Genomic DNA, 21,341 nt, shown 5'->3' with positions numbered 1-21,341 from the left:
GCGCGGCTGGCGCTGCCGCACGCGTTGCGCGCTGGGCGCGCTGGCGCGGCTGTATTTGCACTGGCTGCGCGTGCGCGGCTGCGCGCGTTGTGACTTGCACGCGGCTGCGCTTGCTGCACGCTGCCGCGCGTCTGGCGCTGCCGCTGTGTGTTGCATACAGTTGTGACGCGGTGCACGCGGCTGCGTGCGCGCGGCTGTGGCACGCTGAGCGCGCGGCTTTGCTGCACAGGGCGTGGTGGAGATGCGGAGGAGTTCTGTTCTTTTGGAAGATTTGGGGAAGACGATTTGAACAACAAAGGAACAAAGTTTAAACTGAAATCAAATCTAAACGAAACAATCCTCAGTTGGGAAACATTGGAAGATCTTGTGACTCTTCCAACCCAACCAAAAATTGTCTGAGACGAGAGGGATTACAGGGGCTGAAGCTTGCGATTTCCCACGTCCGGGTGTCACGCCTTGCGGCGAGGCGTGGTTCTTCAATCCAAGCTATCTTCAGTCTGTTCTTCCTCTCCAACTCCAAAAGCTCATCAGCTCCTGGAGGGTGCAGAAATCCTCTTCTCCAAGCCCTAGTTTCCTTAGAGAAAATTCTGAACACCTAAACTCCTCTCTCAAGAGAGTATTTATAGGTTTTCTCTTAAGTCATGCCCAGGGGCATTTTCGTAATTTTTGCCCACTTCTGTTGATCCTCCTCTCTTCCTTGATCTTCTTAACCTGTTTCTGAATGTTCACTAGCCATAAAACGTTAAATATATTCCACTTGATTCAAAGAATCAAGTGGGGTTAGTGATTTCATAAAACAATACATATGCATGAACTTAGCATGAATTCACAAGATAATTGTAATGAATTTAAACTTGAGAACTTGATTATTTGATGACATATTTTAGAGTCATCAAACACCCCCCAACTTAGATCATTACTAGTCCCTTAGTAATGACATGCACGTGAGAATAAAAGATGATCTCAAGGTGAGGTTTGACTTCCGATAACTTTGATTCATGCTTTTCTCAAGGAGTATTTTCAGCAATTAAAATTGACCAGCGTAGAAGAAATTTAGGATCTATCTCAGCCTTAAACCTCAACTAAGTGCACATGATCTATGGAGTACATATAGTAAGTACATAGTATATGGAATAAGATCGAGTTAACACCCCAAGCGCACTACTGAACGAGGCGTAGAGAGTGGCATTAATGCTAGCTCAATACTATGGCTATAGTAGCATCGGCTCAAACACACGGGAGACAGCTTTTCCACCTTTATTTTATTTGGCATTTGCTGCTTGTTGGTCATTTTTGATGACAATCAACTTTAGTACTATGATGCAAGCTTTTGCTTGTTTATGCGCAGTGCAGCTTTCACTTGATAGTTTGGTGGCGCTTATCCACTACCCATGTGCCGTCCCTTAGTAGACCGGCAGCTTATTCCCCGACGGTTATGTATCCTTCATGGGTCAGGAGCTTCACTCACGTCATAATAATACTGCCAATGAGCTAACACTAACCCTACTCTCACTAAAGCTAAATATTTTCGTGCATGTAAGTGCTAACTCAACCCGAGGTGGATGGTGAGGTGAGAGAAGTATAATGGTAATAGATACGACTGTCGTGGTATGGATCGTAGTGCACCTAGCTAGGCTTACTTCACCTAGGATTCCCTAGCTGGCCACTCTTGCATTTCTACCCTTTTGAAAAGAATCGAATTATCATGCATATCATTGGACAATCATCTCCTAAGATCATCAAATATCCATGGTTTGTGAGTGCAAAACGCGAAAAATTTCATGGATAATGCATGTAAATGTACCCCTCCCCTCAATAAAAGGCATGTTCCTACATGACAAATCATAAATGAGAGAAAGGAGAAAGGAATACCAAACCATGGAAGGAAGGGCAGCGATCAGCATGCGTGTTGTCCAGTGACGTGTTAGGTGGGCGTGGATCGGAGTGACTGCACACGAGAACAGAAACAAAAACGCAGAAACAAAAACAAAACAAGGAAAGTAATCAAGCAGAGAGAATATGAAATGTAGTAAAAACAAAAACTAATCGGATCATGAGCTATCATGCGATGGCTTTTCTAACGTAATATTCATGGGGCTGTGAAGATCTTCTTCTTCTAAGTAGGGTTTGAGCCGCGTCTGCTCACAGTGAATCGTCTTTGAGACGTAGGATCTAAAACTGTAACGGCTCCATTCTCAAAAACCTGTTGAACAAGGAAGGGACCATCCCATCGCGTTTTCAATTTACCTGGAAAGAGTTTTAGTCTAGAGTTGTAAAGCCATACTTTTGATTCTCCACAAAAATTCTTCTCCTCAAGCTCTTGTCATGAAACATCTTCATCTTGGCTTTATAAATCTTTGAATTCTCATAAGCCTCATTTCTTAACTCTTCCAACTCATTCAATTGAAGAAGTCTATGCTTGCCGGCTCTATCCAAATCTAGGTTGAGTTTTCTAATAGCCCAAAGGGCCTTGTGTTCTAACTCAAGTGGTAGGTGACAAGCTTTGCCAAAGATAAGGCGGAAGGGAGACATGCCGAGAGGGGTTTTGTAAGCTGTCCTATAAGCCCATAACGCCTGCCTAGCTTCCTGGACCAATCTTTCCCATCTGGACGCACTATTTTCCTCAAAATTTTCTTCACCTCTCTATTGCACAATTCAACTTGTCCATTGGCTTGAGGATGATATGGGGTAGTGACTGATGATGAACACCAAACTTTTGAGGAGATTCCTAAAGTTGTAATTTGTGAAGTGTGAACCTCCATCACTAATGATCGCTCGTGGGCATCCATATCTATAAAAATGTGTTTTTCAATAAAATTGGTCACTACCTTACTGTCATTGGTTTTGGAGGAATGGCTACCCATTTGGAGACGTAGTCAACAGCCATCAAGATGTATTCATAACCGTTAGAACTAGGAAATGGACCCATAAAATCAATTCCCCATAAATCAAATATTTCCACTTCTAAGATGGGTTGTAGGGGCATTCTATCTTTCCTATTGATATTGATGGATGCTTGGCATGCTAAACAACTGTTATAAAATTTCTACGCGTCATGAAATAATGTAGGCCAAAAGAAACCCGATTCAACAATCTTATGAGCTGTTACCTTGGCGAGTAGTGACCCCTCCTGGTTTTGCGTGGCAGAATTCTAGGATGCTTCGTTGCTCGCTCTCGGGACGCATCGTCGGAGAATTTGATCTTGTCCTTGGTGAAACAGCTCCGGATCTTCCCAAAAATAAAATCGCGCATCCTTGAGTAGCTTTTTTCTCGTGGGAAGTCCAACCTGTAGGAATTTGTCCTGAAACTAAAAGTTGACAATATGTGCATACCAAGGAACGAATGTTCCTTGTGCAGTTAGGACAAATTCATCAGAAATGCATCATTAATTTGTTCAGGTGGGCGCCTATGATTCGTGAGAGATGGTCGGCTACTACATTTTCACACCCTTTCTTGTCTTTAATTTCCAAATCAAATTCCTGTAATAAAAGCACCCATCTAATCAATCTCGGTTTAGCCTCTTTCTTCGTTAACAAGTATCTAATAGCTGCATGATCAGAATAAACAGTTATTTTACTACCTAGTAAATAAGACCTAAACTTTTCTAAAGCGAAAATAATGGCCAGCAGCTCCTTTTCGGTGGTGGTGTAATTCAGTTGTGCGCCCACTAAGGTCCTGTTGGCGTAGTAGATCACCACGGGTTTCTTATCAATTCTTTGGCCTAACACTGCACCTACTGCAAAATCAGAAGCGCCGCACATTAGTTCAAAAGGAAGGGTCCAATCGGGCCCTTGCAGGATAGGCGCATTAACCAAAGCTTCTTTCAATTTATAAAATGCATCTTTAGCCTCTAGTGTTAGTTCAAAATCATTATTTTTAGACGATAAAAGGTTTGTAAGAGGTTTAGAAATTTTAGCAAAATCAAGGATAAAACGTCTATAGAAACCCAGTGGTCGAGGAAACCCTAAGGGTTTTTAGGTTGGTTGGAGGTGGAAGGCCCTGGATGATTTCGATTTTGGCCTTGTCCACTTCCAATCCACGGTTGCTGACCGTGTGTCCCAGCACTACTCCCTCCTGCACCATGAAATGAGATTTTTCCCAACTTAGGACAAGGTTGGACTCAATGCACCTCTTCAATACTTTGGTGAGGCTTAGGAGGCAGTTCTCAAAGGTAGATCCAAATACTGAAAAATCATCCATAAATATTTCTAAACATTCGCCTACTAAATCAGAAAATAGGGCATTCATACATCGCTGAAATGTGGCGGGGGCATTGCATAACCCGAAGGGCATACGCCTGAAGGCATATGTCCTTACGGGACTCGTAAATGTTGTCTTCTCTTGATCATCAGGATGGATGTTTACTTGGTTGTATCCTGAATAACCATCAAGAAAACAAAAATATTGCTGCCCTGACAGTTTTTCTAGTATTTGATCTATGAAGGGTAGTGGGTAGTGATCCTTCTTTGTCGCCTTTTTAATTTCCTGTAATCAATGCACACCCTCCACCCTGTGGTCAATCTTTTCTGCACCTCTTCCCCTTTTTCGTTCACTTCTACGGTAATTCCAGATTTCTTTGGTACCATGTGTACAGGACTCACCCATCTACTGTCGGATATAGCATAAATTATTCCTGCATTCAACCACTTAATCACTTCTTTCTCAAGAACTTCTCTCATGTAAGGGTTGAGTCTCCTTTGATGCTCTCTACAAGGTTTTGCTTCCTCTTCTAAAAATATCCTATGTTCACAGATCAAAGATGGAATTCCTCTAATATCATCAAAGGTCCAACCTATGGCATTTCTATGCTCCCTAAGTACCTCTAGCAAGTCCTTTTCCTGTTCAGAGGATAGTGATGAAGATATGATTACCGGTAGGATTTTCTGCTCATCTAGATATGCATATTTGAGGGATGAGGGCAAAGGTTTCAATTCTGGCCCTACCTCTACCGAAGGGGGGTCTATGATCTCTCCTTCTACCTCTCTACCCTCTACTTGTGACAAGTATTCTTTAACCACATCCTCTCCTTCATCTTCTGCACACAATTTTAACTCCTCATTGCTTCCTACAGGACATTTCATCATTTTCGATATATCCAGTTGAACTCTCTCCTTTCCAATTTTAAACTCAACCGTCCCCTTCTCCCAATCCATAATCGTTTCTGCCGTAACCAAGAATGGTCTACCTAAGATGATAGGAGCTAAACTAATGTCTCCGATATCTTTACATCTGTCACTATAAAGTCTACAGGGATTTCACAATTCGCTACAGTGATCATGACATCGGTTAACCTTCCCTCGGGTTGCCTAACAGTGCCGTCCAGCTAAGAGTAGGTCCATATGAATTTCCTCCAACTCTCCAAACCCACTCTCCTCATATAATGCGGTCGGAATGATACTTATGCTTGCTCCGTATCTAATAAAACTTTAGAGAAGGTGTTTCCTCCTATTTCGCATGTAATGAAAGGGGCCCGGGTCTCTCATTTTGATAGGGATGGCATTAAGAATGCTAGAGGCATTTTCAGATAATTTAACCACTTCCTAGGCTTCTTAATGGTGCAAGAGTCCTTAAGGTACTTCTTTAGGGAAGGTGCACACCTAAGCATATCTTCGACAGTAACAGTCATGGTGGCTTTTCTAAAATTCTCTAGCAGTCGGTTTTCATAATCAAATATCGGTTTTTTTCTATTTAAAGCGGAAGGGTAGGGAACATGCTGCCCACTCAGAAGGTAGAGGCTCCTCCACGTAGGGGGTCCTCTCCCTCTCCCTCTTGTGGTTCGGTTCCCTTCTTAGAATTCTCTATAGAAGTCCGATAGGGATCCTGAAGTTCTTTCCCATTTCTCAATTTTGAGATAGCTAGAACCTCAAGATCATCTCTATTCGTCTCATCATGAATGGAATGCTGCACATGATGCAAGTTGCATGGATTGATGGACGGTTTCGTGGGAAGTTTATAAGATGTGCAAGGAGAATCTAACGGTATACCTTGGTGTTCAGATTGGACAGGTCTGAGGCTTTCTAGCATCTTCCTCATCTGCTCTTTAGCATCCAGCATTTGCTTCGTTTGAAACTCCATCATCACTTGCATCCGCATCTCCATTTCCGCCCGCAACTTTTGATTTTGCTTTTCGATCATATCTGAAATGACGGAGTTAATGTGGAGAAATCAGGTTGAGTTTGCGATGAAACCTGATACTGTTGTGGAGGCCTGTGCTGGAATTGTTGTCTCTGCTGGAACGGGGTTGAGCTGCCGGCTTGTTTCCTTGGTGGAAGGCCTCCGCTTTGGAAATTTGACCGCTTTTGACCCGCCCACGGTTGTTGCGGCTGGTTGAAAGCCTTCACCTCTTCTTCCATGGCTTGGCAAGCTCCATCTTCATGTTCCCTGCTAAAACAGAGAGCAGATCTTAGCTTTAATGATGGGAGAGTTACCTAGGAAGACATTCTTCAAGGTAGAGGTGAGCTCCTCCAATTTCTGGTTGGTCTCCCTTAGGCCCGCTTGTAGCTCTCCCTCCTTGGCGTTGACCTGCAGAACTCCTGCTCTCTTGGGCTGCACATTCCTCCCATTCTGATTGGCTCCAATCTCCTGCAAATCAGTTTCTGCAACTCTCTCCAAAATATCAAAGACTTCATCCTCATATGCAGTATAAAACGTTCCACCCGTGGCGAGGTTTACCTTGTTTTTCATAAAATCAGAGAGAGACTCATAAAATATCTGAGCTAGTTGACATTTTTCAATTCCATGGTGAGGCACTTCCTCAACAGATCATTGAACCTCTCCCATGATTCACTAAACGCCTCACCATCATGAGGATGGAAGTTGTGAATTTCCTTCTATAAAAGTTAGTTTTGGAGAGGGTAAAATTTCTGCAGAAATTTTCCCTGCATCTCTTCCCATGAATTAAAAGTGATTCCTAAATTGCGGTACTAGGAAAATGCTTTATCTTTTAAGTTTAGAGGAAAATATTTCATTTATAAAATTTCTGTAGATATCCTGAACGTTTTGAGATGAACACCTAATGTGAAAATCATCAAGGAATTCTAATGGGTTTTGAGCAGGCAGTCCATTAAATTCAGGTAAGGAATGAATTAATGCATTGTCATATCGAAAGGAAATACCGTCACCGATGTTCAGATTTACATCGGTTTGACGCAAGCTTCCCGACGGTGTGGAACTATCCAGCATAGTCCTCCTCCTCTCATTCTGCTGGTGCATCTCTTCAGCCATATTTCTCTGCTGAATTTCTGGTTCTGTCATCCTTTGTAGAATCCGGAGTGGCATCTCTAATGTCTTTTTCTGCAGACTTTTCACCAGCTCTTGAGCGTGTTACTACCATAAATCTACAGCAAACGGTTAGAATAACAATGAGCTGAGGATTGTCAAGTCCTGCAGCTCTAGAAAAATCAACAAAAATGACTGTGATTTAGAGAAATGACAGTAGATTCACAAAAATGACTGTAGATTCACAAAAATGACTGTAGGTTTAGAGAGATAACTGTAGATTCAGAGAAAATAGAATTTTCTACTGTAATACCGTGCTCCCCGGCAGCGCCAGTTGATAAGCTCAATTTTACTGTGTTTTTTACTGGTTATTTATCAGTAACATGTGTGAGGATTAAGCTTATTCAACGAATTTATAAACCTCACAAGTTAGGGCGAGTGAGGGTCGATCCACAGGGAGCAAAAGAAAACAGCAGGAAATTCCTTTTCAGTACGTTAAAGTGCAACTTAATCAAGCCGTCTACAGAGAATTTCTCAGACAGATCCTTGCCCTTTGGGGCAAAGGATCGAACACCTTGCGTGCAGGGACAACCTGCGCGCAAGGTGTTGCGTGCTTGGCGGCCTCCTGCGCGCTGACTATGCAGCGCGCGGCGGCTGCCTATGCACGGAATGCCTGCACGCAACAGCGTGCTGCGCGCGGCTGCGTGCTGCGCGCGGCTGCGTGCTGCACGCGGTTGCGTGCTGCGTGCGGCTGTGCGCAGCTGCGCGGCGCTGCACGCAACGCGCGCTGCGGCGCTGGCTGCACGCGGCTGCGCTTGCGCGGCTGCACGCGCTGCGCTGCGGTGTGCCAGGCGTTGCACGCGGTTGTCGGCGCTGCCGACGCGGCTGCGCTGCGGCCAGCGCGCTGTGTGCTGCGTAGCCAGACGCTGGCACGCGCTGCGTGCGGCGTCTGTGCACGGCTGAGCGCGGCGGCTTTGCACAGGCGTGGTGGAGATGCGGAGGAGTTCTGTTCTTTTGGAAGATTTGGGGAAGACGATTTGGACAACAAAGGAACAAAGTTTAAACTGAAATCAAATCTAAACGAAACAATCCTCAGTTGGGAAACAGTGGAAGATCTTGTGACTCTTCCAACCCAGCCAAAATTGTCCGAGAAGAGAGGGATTACAGGGCTGAAGCTTGCGATTTCCCACGTCGGGTGTCACGCCTTGCGGCGCGGCGTGGTTCTTCACTCCAAGCTATCTTCAGTCTGTTCTTCCTCTCCACCTCCAAAAGCTCATCAGCTCCGGGAGGGTGTAGAAATCCTCTTCTCCAAGCCCTAGTTTCCTTAGAGAAAATTCTGAACACCTAAACTCCTCTCTCAAGAGAGTATTTATAGGTTTTCTCTTAAGTCATGCCCAGGGGCATTTTCGTAATTTTTGCCCACTTCTGTTGATCCTCCTCTCTTCCTTGATCTTCTTAACCTGTTTCTGAATGTTCACTAGCCATAAAACGTTAAATATATTCCACTTGATTCTTTGAATCAAGTGGGGTTAGTGATTTCATAAAACAATACATATGCATGAACTTAGCATGAATTCACAAGATAATTGTAATGAATTTAAACTTGAGAACTTGATTATTTGATGAAATATTTTAGAGTCATCAATTTGGGGTACAAAAGCTGAATTTCGAGAGGAGGAGGTCATTCTGGAGGTGGCTCTATCACAGTTGCAAGACAGAGAGGAGCTTCTGATGTCGGACGTTGTCGGGGACGTCATCAGGTTGACACCAAATATGATGGTTCGGTGCCAATAAGAGATGATGGTATCGAACATCGACAGTGTCGTCCATTGTCGGATCAAAACCCTATTGGGCCAATGTAACTACGATGCGTTGAATGCCCTACGTGTCGTACGTGTAGGCTCTGACTCAAGGGAGGTGCCGAGGTCCAAGCTTGGATAGGGTCGCCGGGTGACGGCGGTGGTGGCCTCTTGAACCTCGTCGGAGCGACGAAGGCATCTACGACCGAGCGGAATCTATCCGTAGAGCTCGCACATAACGGACGTACTCGTCCGTACCAGTAAAACACTCAGTTGATCGTAGTTCTCTCAATTCGTCCTCTTTCACCTACCTAGCTCGAGCGCGGTGGAGTCAAGATGAAGATATACTTCAAGTGGTAAATAAACAAGTGACGGGAGAGGACGGCGTAGCTCGTCGGCAGTGGCCCATAGTGCAGTGCCATCGACGGTCAGCGGCGATTTGGAGTGGGTGGGGAGGAGAGTTGCCGGAGAGATCACGGCGGCTCGACAGGCAGAGTAGCGATGGAGCCCTTCGTAAAGGTCGGCGGAAGACTCGTTGAGGAATTCCTGCGCTCGGGGCAACGACCTCTTCGGGATGGTGAGGAATGGCGCCCCAGGCTGTCGTTCGTCGAGACGTCGCGGGTCGGCTACGATCGGTGGGGTGCACGACGCGGTGGAGGAGTCCAGTGACAGTGCCCAGTGAGGTGGCGGCGCGGGGCAACGGTGTGCCCAGTGGCAGCGTTCGGTGTCAACAGTTGGGACGCTCGGCGCCTCGGTGGCTGCGGCGATGCTCCAGCATTCGGTGGCTGCAGTGACGCTCGGCGCCTACGGTCAACTGGGATGGCTGTGGCCGCTCCGGCAAATTGCAGCTGGTTCGGCGGCTTCAGCGGCACCTGCTGCTGGGGCGGCGCCCGTGGGTGGCAGCGATGCCCTCAGCTGGTGGCACCGCCCACGGCTGGCGACGGTGCCAGCTGCTGGCAGCGGCGCCCGCTGTTGGTAGCGGCACCCGCTGCTTGCGGCGCCGCTCGTGGCTGGGGGCGGCACCTACTGCTGGCGGTGGCGGCTGAGGCCGGGGGGCGGCGCCCGCAGTTGGGGCGGCACCCCCTGGTTGCGGCGGTGCCCGCTGTTGGCGCCGGCGCCTGCTACTGGTGGAGATGCTGCTCCTGGCGGCGTGGGCACTGCTTTTGGCGGTGCCCGCGGGTCTGGGGCAGCCCGACGGCGGCATAGTGGCGGTGCGCTTGCGGCGGCGGCCGCCTAGGGCTCCGAACGGAGCCATAGAACACGCCTAGAACGAGCCCCCCTAGGAAAAGCAGACCAGGAATTTCATTGACTTTGTTTTTTCACGTTCTTGGTCTCAACGTTTCGAAAATACAAAAAAAGGGAAAAAAGGAAGAAAAAAGAAGAAGAAGAAAGAGGAGAGAGAATGGGTGGAATGGAACCCGCGGGCCCCTCTTCCTTTATATAGGGGAGAGGTCTGGGCCCCCTAAATGAGTCAATAAAAAGGGAGACGAGGTCCATTAAGGGGGTCCTTATAAATTGGGCCCCCTCATTACAAAATAGAAGGGGAGATTGAAAATAGAAAAAGGAAGGGGAAAGGACAAGGGGCCCTTCCCATGACGACGAAGACGGACATTCGTGTCGCATCGCGGATGCGACGAAAACCAAACGACAAGAACGGGAAAAGACAAAACACGAGAAAAGAACGATGAAAACGAGAGCGATAAGTGAGCAATCTCATCCGAGCTTTGACGATAGCGGCGGGTAATGCAGACGACGTCGTTGATGATCTTCGATGGCGTGCGCCATCAGCTTCATCCTGGATCAACTCTATTAGGTGCTTTCTATTTCATTGTATTTGATTTTTAGTGTGATTTGGATTATGTGTTAGTAAATTTTGTGATTGTTCTTCTTGATCTTGGTCGGCATTTCTAAATCGCTTGGCTTGAGCAGAATGTACAAGCCCATACTAAGATTGAGAGGAGAAATTATGAAATTGATCCAACTATTCCATTTGCACATTAAGAAAAAAAATTACAAAAGTTTAATTTCTAGAAGATATTAGATTGCCTTTATGATCTAATAGTTAGTAAATTTTAATACCAAATCTCCCAAAAAAAACTAACTCCAAATCATATTTTCTTCTTATCCCTTCTAATTGACCTCTTTGATCCCTTTTATGGGATCAAAGAAGTCAATCTAGAGCTCCTCACTACTACTATTCTCCCCATCTCATCTACCCCCCTTTCTAAATTGTTCATCTGGGGTGATTTTCTCTTCATTGAAGATTGAATTAACTCTAATTAGGATCCAATTATTCAAGTAGATCACTAATTGAATTCCTTACTAGCTTCCCTTGGACGATACCTCTACTTATCATTATACATCTTAAATTAAGGTTTTATAAATTTTATTGTACACGCTAAAATTAACAACATAAAGGGATTATAAAATTGCATCAGTTTGTATTTTTTCAATGAAATACATTTTTTTTTATAATGTATGATTTCTTTATTTTATTAATATTTGATATAAAAAAATATATAGACCTTCATATCTTTAATCCAATTTATTCTGATCTTATCTATATTACACCGAAGCCGTGTATCTTTGGAAATTATACACTGAAATAAATTGTATTATAGAATTCAATGATCATCATGAATTCTTCTTTGGAAAATCTCTCTCCTTATCAGCTCATTTACTTTCTTCTTCATATTATTCTTCTTCTTTGTTTTTTCTTTGGTTATTTCTAGAATTTCATCCTTTTTTCTTTAATAGATTCTCTAGAATATTTCTATAGGGCTTCAAAGCCGGGTTAGTAGTATCAGAGAGACTCATATACAAGATGGATACACCCACAGTGAGGGGGAGAGATCTAGGCTCACATAGTTGTGGAAAAACATCAGCTGATTATAAGTTCATTGTTGTTGGGTTTTAGGGCCTTGATTTGGATGACACAAAATTGATTCCTCTAGTAGAAAACTTGAAACAAAATCATAATGAAATCAACTGAACAATAAATCAAATCACATCCTTGTTTTCTTGGATATTGGATTGAGTTGTATTAAGCTGCTCATGTGTACAACCTCTAGATGTATCCACATGATCGTTGACATGTGAAATCTCCTCCTTTGCCTTGATGAGCTGCATTCACGCTCTGTCATTGTTTTTATGCCACCCTGATTACATTGACAATAGAGAGAAGCTAAGGGAGAAGGAAGAATAAGGGGAAGAACCATGAAAATTATTGATTTGAGTGAATTTCATTCACGTCCTTCCCCTATTTATTTTAAGTGGGCATAAAAGACCTCAAACTTTCAGTATATTTTCCAACTTCCAAAATACCATTTGCGTGTGACCTTTAGGCTTTTGTATCAATATAGTTAATGACATCAGTGGCCCAATAACTTTTATTCGCATACTTGATCATAAGTAGTAAACATTAGTATAATGAATAGGTTCTATTAATGTACATGGAATGAGATATGGAATGTGTGATTGTCTTACTGGCCGCATATATTTCCTTCCTATAAGGTATCTTTGTTTCAGTGTGTACTTCCTTTCATCAGACTTGTGAATTGTATATATAATAACTCATCGATCTCAGGATGTACTTCATTTGAATAGGATAATTTATAACACATGGTTAAAGACTAGTGATTTTTGTATTACAAACACATGCTTAAAGACTAAGTCAGATCATGTATTCATGAGCTTCATTATAAGTATTGAACATGCAGTGTAATGAATACACTGTATTAATGAACATTCAACGTTATATAAAATATATCATTTCCTTCAATTGTAATTACCATGCTATGTCAATGATATCCATGAACAATTAGACATCTGTAAAAGTAACAAGGAAACATTGTAAATCTTGAAGGAGTTCAACAATGGATTGAGTGTGCCATCTAAGCTAGAGTGCCATGCGATGAGATTTTGAGCCACTAGTTGTTGGACAAGAGGAAAATAAACTAAAATTTATGGAAATTATCCAAAACTTCACTTCTATCATATCTTTAAAGAAAACATTGGATAAGGATAAATAATAACTAATTTAATTTGAGCAGCTACAACCAAATTTGCTTCCATTACTTCCTCAAATGAGAAATTTATATATATGATTTGTATGATCCTTGAGCAGGCAGTTCATTCAATATACATGAAGAAACTTAAAACTCACAAACCTAGGAAATAAAATAGACTCTTCTTACCTGATCCGTGGGCAAGTTCAAGAAGTAAGATGGAGAAAAAAATAGAGGGAGAGGATTTGCCCATGAAAAAGGGCGTGGACAAGCAGTGGAAGAGGAAATGATGTTGGATATGATGAAAAACTAGATATAAGTCTAAAGTAAGATATTGAAACTTTGAAAATCTTAGAAATTATGCATGTAAAGGATTCAGTGATAAAATCACAACGCCTAAAAAATTAAGATCTAGGAGAAGCAGGAAATGACTATTCATTGTGATATCAAAGTGACCAAATAATTGATAGTTAACTAAGTTACAGGAAAAAATGTGAAACAAGGAATAAGGTACTGAGACACTAGAGCAAGGAAACAAAAATTTTGTGCTGGAAACTAAATTATTAGAACACCTAGATTGATTTTATATAGAAATATTAATATATTTAGAGTTGAAAGTCTAGAGAGAGAAAGTACAAAGAGTGATCTATAGAGAAAAAATAGAAGGGAAGTAGAGAACAATTATGGGAAATTAGATTTCTACGATTGTATGATATAGATTTAAAAATATAAGATGAAAATGGAGATGAGAAACATATTTAATAATTTTTTTATCCTTGGATCTGGATTCTGAATGCACATAAGTGCTCTCAACTATCTAAAATCATACTATGGCATGAAAATGTCGCACATAGATTGGATCAAGAATCAAGTGGTTTCAACTTCAGCAGTAGCAGATGTGTCCTTCCTGGTCAACTAGGTCAGGGTGAGATTTCTTCATGTTTTTCTCATTCGTCTCTATGTAACTTTAGTAATCCAAACATATTATGGATCAATGTCTAAAAAACAAGACTGCCCTCAAAAATTGGGCTGAATCAGACGATTGGATTTTAAGATATCACCATTTTAAGTTTGATCCTTTGGATCCTTCTATCTCCTAAACGTAGGCCAACCCCATTCTTCAACAAAGCTGTCTGTTTTTTCTGGCAGAAACGATGTTGCGCCAACTATCTTGGGTTCTAAAATAAGGAATATTCTATCATTTAATTGTCAGTAGGAAAAGTCATGTTCCTTTTTGGCACTAATTTCTTATTGGGTCACAAAGGACGCGCTATATTGGTAGGAAAAGTCACGTTTCTTTATGGCCAAAAGGCATCTTGTTGGGTCACAAAGAAAGTGCTATGTTGGTAGGGCCATTAAAAAAACAATTTGAGCTTTGAATTCTGTGATTTTAAAGCAACTTGCGCCACATTTATTGCAAAAAAATGATAATTTCTATTATTCATTCATGTCAACTAGTCATCATTACATTTTATTAAAAAAATAATATTGTGAAACATGCCACATAGAATTCCACAAAGGCAAACCAATCATGGGTAATTATGTCATCACAAATCATGATGCCTTAATTAGCCCTTTCCAATGATTAGCCGAGCCAATCATTGGTTGAATATTGACCAATATACATGGCGACACATTGAGGGAAATATTTAAAGGTGTAAAAATATGTATTAAATTCATTTTATAAGCATAAAAGTATATTTTCTATCTTGAACATTAATTTCTTAATGATTTAACAGCTAGAAAATCCCATAAAAATATGAAAAAATCCATAAAATTTATAAAAGGCCTTTATTAATTAAAAATATATTTTCTAACTTGTAAAGTTCATTTTGAAATCAAAATAAGGTCAGAAAAATCTATGTTATATATATAATTGGAGAAATCATAAAATCATATGAAGGATATTTTTATCAATATAGGTCATGATGACATGCAAGTATAGACATTTTGATGCGCATTTTCATGTAATATGTGTGATATTTGATTGGTATTTTGCACCTTATTAGCATATTCACCGACATATGAAGGGGGTCTAGGGATCAAGCATATGTAGGACATTCATGACATGCTTTAGGATAAGCCATTGTGACATATGCATAGCAGGAGTTCCCTGTTGGGACTCTTTATATCAACCCTACAAGGTGAGTGGCTCACCCTGTAATAGATATCAAAGGTCCGATTTTATGGTGTAGTTGTCATAGCCATGTGATAGAGGTGTCGACGTCAATTTGTTGGGATGTCAGATATGGCACGATTATGCCTGGTACGACTCTTGGCTTGCAGCTATCCCCTAATCTCGCCACCCTAGCTTTCAAAATCATCACCTCCAATTGATGTTGGCTCATTTGCTAATGAGGAACATGAGACTCCTACAAGAGTGACATGGTCTCTAGTTAGACTCCTTATAGGAGGGTATGCAAGCCTAGGGTCATCACATATGCCACCTATGATTATCATTCATACCTCTTTCTTCTTTTAGAGATTCATGCACAGTGGACTCCCCACAAATGATCAAGTTACTCATATGGGTCACTTTATCAGGTCACAATGCATCTATTCCCTCTTCAATCTCCATGTTGAAACTATGCAACACCTTTTTTTCCATAATGAGATAACTTTGGACTATTACTTTCAATTTATTCATCATTGGTGTTAAATTCTCCATACCCATACTACTTGAACACCGCTAGAGTATTTTCATATGATCTTTGACTCGCTAACACACTCTAAACTTAGCATTTATCTACACATTGACATACCCTGCCTACCTTATGATATGTGGAAGGGCTGATTTTTTTCTCAATTTTTAGGTATACCCATGAGTGCACAAAATGGCATGTGAGGCGTCAAGTATTGGCTACAATACACCCATCACCTAGTCTTGCCTACTATACATCATTTAGTATCTACGTGTGAGGCACTATGCTTATGGAATATCCCCTGCTAGTGTTATGTCTTAAGCCAAATAGAATCTGGGTCCACATTTGGATGTGGTATTCTTTGAGATAAAACACAGCATCTTTTTCGCCATTTCCCACTTTTATGACTATTAGACTACCACTACAGTGATGGTTCTAGCAATAGGTGATGACTGGGTCTTTTGTGAGTAGCAAAACCTTCAGAGTATCATCATAGAATCAGACACATCATTGTTAGTTGATATCCTTTATAAGGCTTCTACTCTCAATTGTATCTACAAAGTATATGGCAGGGCATCGCATGGTGTTAGATGCGCATTACTGGTATCCACTATTATATATGATAGGGGAACTAGAAAACAGATGCACTCGACAACTACATGATACATTCATGCACCCATTCTTCATTTACAGCTTGGTAGGACCTTCCCAAGGACGCACAAGACACCTATCACAATGAGTGCCTACGCATGCCAGCTATTCACACACGGCGAATCCTTGTTTCTATTGGCCCTCATGAGTGGCGCATACCATGGAGAGTTGGAGGCGAGAGTCCATGGCTTCCCATATTTGCACCGTTTCAGAATCATGGGGGGATAAGAATCAACTACGTACAACCAAGGGCTACTTATCAACCTACCAAGGTCTCACTGTTATATATGTTTGCTTTGTGTCATGTGAATGGGTTAGTGGGGTCCATGTGTAACTGGAATATGTACACTTGCTCGATGTCTGCAAACTCTTTGAATCACAAAATATTTACTTATATAATACCCCCTAGGTGTTGTATTGGGTACAACTGGATTGGTCTACAAGCACGACCCTATGTTTGGTCCTACCCATCATCGTGGTTTTCCCAATAAAAGAAATTCAAGAAAGACTATAAATGATACAAAAATAGTCTGAATAAGATTTTTATACATTGTATAGATTGTATAGTTTGAATAAGATTTTAATGCTAAAATGACTACATATCATAAATTTGATATTTTAATATTTCTCTAAGGTTATAATATAGTAGTGACCTTTTCGTCAATGGAGTAGAATGTGGCCGCCTAAATTTGAATCTATTTTGATATTCACAAATAACATGTTTTTTTAATTGGAAATTGTAATGTAATTGTCCTATTTATTTTCTTTCAAACGATCATATGTTATATGATAAACTATTAATTAGGGTTAATTTATGTCATTAAGGTTTCTGATCTAAACAACAATATTTCTAATTTTCCTTCCAAGCATAGAGCAAGGATCAAATCCACGAAGAGAAAGAATTGAATAAGTAAAATTAACTTTCATGTCTATTATTTTGGTATTTAAGATTTACTTTTGAGAATTTAAATATAATTCATTGAAGGAAAACTAGTGAAAATTAATTCACAATAATTGTATGGAGGGAAAATATTTACCCTAATTTATCCAAATTTCATAGTATGATTTTGGGAAATTTCATTAATTTTTTAAAGTGATTAATTCTAATTAAATGATTGTCTACGTTTTGACAGAGTATGGTGATGGTTTATGTTTGCGTTGCGAAAGGGAGTGAGCAGGTGAGTTTTACCATTAGGAATGGCAGCAGAGATGCTTGTAGACATGCATCTGGGAGAAGTGGACATAGTCTAGCAATGCACATTTTACTGTGGCTGGTGGCAACGTAGAGGGATGCAGATAATTGTTAATGAGTGACAGAGTAGGAGGTATGATGTAAAACGATGAACGGAATTGACGCCACGTGTTACGTCTGGAGGGTAAACTCTTATTGCGATGTTAATGATGTGAAATAATGTGTATGATTTGAGAAAATAATAACGAAAAGTACGGAATTGACGAAAAGTACGCCAGTCGTCGGATGATGCAAGATGCAGCCCAATTGGACGACAAGCTCCCAATGATCCGTGTGAGCAGTTTGAAAGACAAGTGGGAGACAAATTCATCAAAGAGCGTCCACACCTTCGCGTGAACAAACCGATCAAGCACCGATAAAGAAATCCCTAGTCCAGATACGATGGCTAAACCTATAATCACTTTTAGATTCGCTCGAGGCAGAGGAGCAATATAAAACCAGTACTGAGGGATGTAAAAGCTGAAAATTCAAGGGGTTCCGAAGGAAGTGAACGACCTGATCGTAGAGCTCCGTTGGTGACAGAACACCAGGTTGACCCGTGAAGAAAAAAATACCCACCAGCAGGTAATAGACAATGAAGCTTCCTCTAGAGATAATCTAAGTCCACAAGTTGGCTTTTGACCATCGATATCCGTCGGAAAAACCTTCCCCCGAATGAGGGATATCAGTCGACGGTGAACCAGTGAAGATCTATCGGCGGACGACCATCCCGGGGTAGCTAGTTCCCGTGTTACTGGATTAATCGGAGGGGAAAATCGCTGAGTTCAACAGTGATAAACGTCCAAGATCAGGACGAACACCGTGCTACAGATATGTCACTCGGAAAAATCGTTCTTCGATTGAGGATGGCGGTCTACAGAGAACCGGCGAGGACACATCAATGGCCGACCCTAACAGTGACGGTGGTTTACTGGGGCGATGAATTAATCAGCAGCAGGAATCAGCGGTTCCGCTGAACATCAGCGTCCTGACGAATTAATCGTCAGGGCCTGATCGAACTTGCAATACCCAGGTAGAACAATGAGAATAAGAGTATGGATTCCCCCGTCGGGTACCAAACGTGGATATCGATTTGAACTTCGGCGATAAGAAGTCAGAATCTACTCCGTTGAATGTCAAACGCAGGAGGGGAAGGCTTCTTCTTGGACCAAAAAGGAGTGGTAAATTGCCAACCTGATGCAACAATCGTGGAATTCTTCCTTTCAACCACAATATCTCTCGATTCTCCTCTAATGCTATTCTTCTTCTTCTACTTCGTTGATTCCTTCTTCTTCTTTCAGAAAAAAAACACACGACAAGCACGATGAACATAGAAGTAACTGCCAACAATGCAAAACGAGATCTGGATTTTTTTTAACAATGACAAGACCTCCTTCTCACGTCCCCCTTTCCCATTTACTTATAGTGGGGTTGTGGCAGTTAGGAGACTAATGGGTCCTTTTTAAGGGAAGCTTATTGGGCTTCCCTTAAAAGGTGTCTTTTAGGGAAAAGAGGAGTCAATATGGACTCTTCCCCTTTTTCCTAAAAGATACAATTAAAATACTTAAACAACAAACACGACACAAGGGGGAGGCATGTACTCATGCAGGAGGGGCCTCCCGACAATCCAAGGATGAGAAGAAAAGAAAAAAACATAAAAACACATGACACGAAGCGAGACGACGACGTCGCTTCTCAAACCTGATAATGGAACTGTAGATTCTTCACGTCGGCTCGAGCTCCGCGACATGGCTGGTGACGAGTCGAGGCTTGATCGATAGGATGGTCCTCCATCAAGGTAGAGAGTAGGATGGTGGAAACCTAAGCTATCAATGATGATAACAAAGGTAAAATGACCCAAATTACACTAACCTCATCATCAAATGGCCAACACATATATTTGTGCTTTATCTTAATGAGCCTGAATATCAATCCTTCAGTACTTTTGCTCTTGTAATGTGAGAATAAACCCAAAAAACAATTTTCATGACCAAATCACTCATTTAATTTTAATTAGAAAAATCTAAGGGCACATTTTTATGAGGATGGAGGGGTCTATTTATAAATCTGAGATGGTGGTCAACTAAAAGAAGGAAACATCTTAGCCGTCCGACTTGATTGAGCAAAAATATAAGAAATCTTCATTTCAAGTTATAAAAATCTGAGCCATTACTTTCCTTCCCTCCTTGTTTTGTGTTGTGGATTGCCAACATGGTACACAAAATCTTAACATTAATTTAAAAGATATTGTATAACTTATAAACATCAGAAATCTTATTTTAGATTAAATATTAAAAGATTCCATAAATGCACATAAAATTTTAGAAAATCAGACTTTCATTCTAAAAATATATTAGATCATGAGTAATGTATGTAAGTATTTAATAATGTTAAACCTTAATAACATTGATAAATAATCATTCAAATGAAAATAAACACTTAAAATACATGAAATTACTGTCAAAACAAGGATATTATTTGTTATTATCTGTTATCAATATTAGAATATTGCTTTTTAGTATTAGAATACAAATATAATTTTCCCCATTTTTTTTTGCTTATAGGATTTTAAAATATTAATTCTAAATTAATGTTATGGTGCCATTTTGTCTATATAGTTTTGGATTTGTTTAAAGATCTTCTGAAAATTTTCAGTCTGATATTATGATTTATTTCCATTTGTTTGGAATTTTTTGATGTTAAGTTTATGTAGGAAAATATTCAGAAGGAAAAATTTTATACGTTTGTTTGTCTAGTTAGCTATTTATAATATAGATTTTATTTTATTGGATCTGCTCTCCCATCTTTGGTAATCAGATTTCTCTAGACCATAACAAATGAACGGAATCTGCTGATTCGTCGCATTGGAGGATTGGGATCAACAAATCATATTAAGTGACCAATATTCTGATTTTTTATTCTACAGTATAATTATATTTTAAGTATTTTTTGTCTTAATTAGAGTGCAACCAATAGGAAAAGGGATGAATCTTTTTGGCAAAAAACCCCAGCTAACAAGTGGGACAAGTGGCTTCACCATATTTGATGGAAGGACAAAAGGGGCATTTAAATTGAAACAATTCCTAGTCTTTTTGCATTTTTCAGATAATGGTGGGGCCATCAGAATTTTACTCTGATCAGTGTGGCCATCAGAATTTTACTCTGATCAGAATTTTAGGGCATGTTTCCACTTTTGATAAAACACAAGAATTTCCTTACAAATTATTATTAGAAATTTGCTAAAAGAGGGCATGTGATAGTAGGAAAATGGAGCATCACTAAATGTGGATTTTGACATAGAATCTTTGATGAGTGCTGACAATACATGATGAGGATCAATGAGCAGAGAAAAAAGGCCCAGATTCCTCCAATTTGAAGATATGATATTTAATATTCTAGATGGAGTTTCAGGCAGAAATTATAAGATAAGTTCCTTCTATACCTCCTCTATCTACCATATCTTAGATCTATAAATAGATCCTTATCTTTTTTAAAAAGGCACCATCGGATATTTTTTAAAATTATAAATAGCAATGTGACTTGGTAGATCAAAATCTCATTTGTGTTCATTCTTGGTGTAACCTGATCAAGACTTGTCATAAAAAAGCATTTATTATCCTTTTTCCTAAGTTATCATCATCAAGGATAGTCTAGATTTTTACCATATGTACACCACCATCAACTCCCGCACTTTCTGGCATGTACCCTCCTCCATATCCACTATATAACTTCCTTGCTCTGTCACGCATGGTGAGACTTCCTGGATACCTCTATTTCAATCAGGGGTACTATT

This window comes from Wolffia australiana, chromosome 5, assembly GCF_029677425.1.
Source record: "Wolffia australiana isolate 7733 chromosome 5, ASM2967742v1".
Classification (NCBI taxonomy): Eukaryota; Viridiplantae; Streptophyta; class Magnoliopsida; order Alismatales; family Araceae; genus Wolffia; species Wolffia australiana.
This window is presented reverse-complemented; position numbering follows the sequence as displayed.